At 39.7% G+C, this 3,683-nt stretch overlaps 1 long non-coding RNA gene across 1 annotated transcript; it reads left to right on the top strand.

The window, feature by feature from the left end:
• The first annotated feature begins 396 nt into the window (after window positions 1-396).
• Window positions 397-2,191, top strand: LOC311041468. The gene is made up of 3 exons (XR_014600413.1): window positions 397-485; window positions 1,662-1,907; window positions 2,060-2,191. It is a non-coding gene; the product is annotated as an uncharacterized lncRNA (long non-coding RNA).
• Window positions 2,192-3,683: the final 1,492 nt, after the last annotated feature.

Genomic DNA, 3,683 nt, shown 5'->3' with positions numbered 1-3,683 from the left:
CTTAGTTACTTTTACTTGTCACAGAGAAGTGGGGGCTGAACGTGCCCAAAGTGGAGCAGAGCACAAATGACAACCAGAGCAGTGTGCCACCACAGCCCCTGATAGCGGACTGATGAAAGTGATTCCACGGATCAAGGGTATACATATTTACACACCAAAGTACAGCGGGCCTGAGCATACCTTTTTTTAATGTAACCTCTTGGTGGTGATGAGAGGGCAGCAAAATATATACATAATTATTAAAGTTGAACAAATATCTCTGTACCTTTTTAGGAACAGTAGGAACAGAGATAAGATAACAAGAATGAGGAAATACCACAGCTTAATTTGCATGAATCATTTCCTGTTCGCGCCACAAAGAGATCAAGTAACTTCTTCCTTTTCTTGAGTTAATGCAGTAGATACTGCAGCACTTCAACAAGACAATAGAATGTACTTTGAAATATGTATTCTTTTCTCTGGAGCAGTTTGCACCTATGAACAAAGTAAGTATCGGCTACATGATTATTTCCTATCCTGATCTTATATAGTTTTGCACGTGATAACATATCTTTGTTTCAGGGAAGATCAATAAAATAAAAAAAGGAGCACAAGTGCTAGTTGCAATATACCCATTTTTTAAATCATTATCATTACTAGACCATACCCGGTCGACACATCCGTGGGGGGATATGCGCACATGATCTGGCAACCCGGGAGGCAGTTCGTCCCATAGCTGGGCAGCCCCGTAACCATGGCGACAGTGTTTCACACATAAACGCTAATAAGAAGCTGAGATTTGATGAAATTGAAAAACGGGCTTCACAGTTAAGTTCAGATGGTAATGGTCAATGGCTGTGTGCAAAATCAGAGCAATTGGTCCAGCCACTGAGGAGAACCGGGTAGCTTCACCTACTCCCACTACAGACGGACCCACTACAGACAGAGGTTACTAGAATTATAGTATGATAGTATGATAGGCTATATTACATTAATCTCTAAACTGTTCATGTGGAGGCAGATAATTAGTGTGTGTACATTGTTTTCTATAAAATAAAATAAATACAGTGAAATGCAGTTGCACTGCAGACTAAATTATTCTAAATTATTAGTCTATGAGTCAGATTCTATTTTCATAATTTCATAATTGATTTAACCATATAATAGCCACAGAAAAGACAAATAACATCATAATAGCTGTTTCCACATCAAATACATGCATGTATTAATCAGAGCGCACACATAAGAATGTAGCAATAGAAGAACACTAAATATTATTATTATTATTATCATCATTATTAATATAGGAGTGAGGGCGACTCGGGCAAGTAGAAACAACTCTCTCGGTCTCTCTCTCTCTCTCTCTCTCTCTCTCTCTCTCTCTCTCTCTCTCTCTCTCTCTCTCTCTCTCTCTCTCTCTCGTTGACTGCCTTTACTTCCCTTGTTTCTTTTGTCTGAGCTACAATACATAATACGTTCTCGGTTTTAATGTAAATCTCAGATTTAGTTGACATGGTTCCAGTCTATGAACATTTTTGAGGTAAAAAAAACGTCCAGTTTAAATGTGTCTGGTGATTTGCAGAAATGTACAGTTTCATGTCCAGTGCTGCTGGCCCACAACCTAATATGATTGTAAGAGCTACAGTACTTTGGAAAATAATTTGTGAATTCTTCTTTTTCAGCAAGTCATGTACTTAAACATACCTATGGGTGCTTTGATTCTGGTGATTTTCTACTCTCTGTGACATTGGATGATGATGAAATCTACTACGCTGACTATAAGAAAGGAAAGGTAGAGTGGGAAGCTAGGGTCCTGTCAGATGCACACAATCCCTATGCCCACGTTGATATGCTGAGACAAAAGGATGCTTGCCTAGGCGAGATGCACTTCTTTGAACAAGACAAATCTGTGAAACAGCTGGTCAACGGTACGTTTTTTTTAACCAACAGGTCACTGTTAGGGTCCATTGATACTAGTACACTTTAGATGTACTGGATAATTTCAGACATATTCTAACTCTTTTATGAAAAATTAAATAGTCTAATAATCTGCCAAACAAATGACCTTGTTAACCATCAGATGCTCCTGAGACTGTGATCTACTCCAAAGATGAAGCGGTGATGGGGGAGGAGAACACTCTCATCTGCTTTGTCAACCACTTTTTCCCTCCTTCCATCAAAGTGAAGTGGACCAAGAATGAAGAGGAAGTCATGGTACAGTAGAAGATAATATTCTCTCGTATTTAGACAATCCTGATCGGACCTACCACCACATCTCCACCCTGACCTTCACCCCCCAGGAGGGAGACGTCTATGCCTGTACTGTGGAGCATGAAGCTCTGCAGGAACCTGAGACCAGGTTTTGGGGTGAGAAACTTACAAGTTCAAAGTTATATATACAGTATGGTATATCTTTGTCGTATATGGTCCATTGATCAGACAAGAAAAACACTATTCCATAACTATTCCCTGAGTGCAAGAATATAACAAGAATCCATTTTGAAGGAGGGTTTGTCCATAGCAATGTATTTATTTCCATAGATGTGACACCTGCGTTGCCAATCACAGAGTGTGCTTGAATCACCAAAACATTGCACTTTATACAGACAGACATTTTACTTAGGACCTACCTCCCAGTCAGTCCTCCTTCTGACCACTCACAAACAAGCTTTTAAAAACAATAGACTTCTTGGCCAGCCTTTCTCAGTCAACACAAGGAATTAGCATCCGCCTAGATTTAAACATGTGACAATTTACTTTAACCCTTATCTATAAAACTATACTTTTACACAAGCTCATATTATGAAATCTTTGTTTAACATCTTATTATCTTCCAAATAAGACCACACACATTATACATTCATAATTGCAAACAGCAGTTAGAAATACAATGAATTAACAAAGACAACAGTTACTTTAAGACTGAATATTTTCCTTAACTGACGTTTCTCTTTGTTAACAACACAAGTCAGAGTTCTGTTTCATTCCCTCCTGACTGCCAGTAGGCAGTTACAGTAGTGAATAATGCCTCTCGCGCTCCGCGCAGGTCGAGTATTTATATAAACAAAGTCATGTGACGCGTAGGCTACCTGTGCGTCCGCCGTCCCGGCTACATAAGCACATGATAGCCTGCGCGCGGCCTCTTTGAACTTCTCGCTACCTGGCGTGCATCGCGGGTAGGTATTGCTTCGGAGAATCCGTGCATCGGTTCTTTGTTTTGCAGGTCCAAAGAGAGTAAGACAATACGTGTTGTTTGGTGAGTTGACATCCTGCCTGTGACTGTTGTCGAGAGCGCAATTTATTGCCCTCTTAAGGCTGTGGTTGTCAAACTATCTCCTCCTCTCTTTCTTTATCTATCGGGAGGATTTTCGAGCGTGGCTCGTTCACCAGCTACACACACACTGTCTTACACAGAGTGTTGTGATAGTGATTCCTCCACACTGGGTGTCGATCGCGTGCTGTGGGCTGCCCACAGCACTCGCCTGATTTACCTAGCTATAATAGCTTGTTTGATTAATTAAAAGTTAAATTAATTAAAAAGTAAAATTAATTTAAAAAATAAAATTGATTAAAAATAATAATAATAATCAATTAATTAAAAGTTACTGGAAGTTCCTGACGCGTACTGTGGCTGCACAGTTCTCGCTAGGATTGCCTGGTTAAACACCTGATTGACATTTAAGCTGTTCTAAACTGTTGAAGGT

Source organism: Gymnoscopelus microlampas, assembly GCF_963454915.1.
Source record: "Gymnoscopelus microlampas genome assembly, chromosome: 3".
In the NCBI taxonomy this organism is placed as follows: domain Eukaryota; kingdom Metazoa; phylum Chordata; class Actinopteri; order Myctophiformes; family Myctophidae; genus Gymnoscopelus; species Gymnoscopelus microlampas.
The sequence above is the reverse complement of the archived record's forward strand: the minus strand, read 5'-3'. Positions and strand labels throughout refer to the sequence as shown.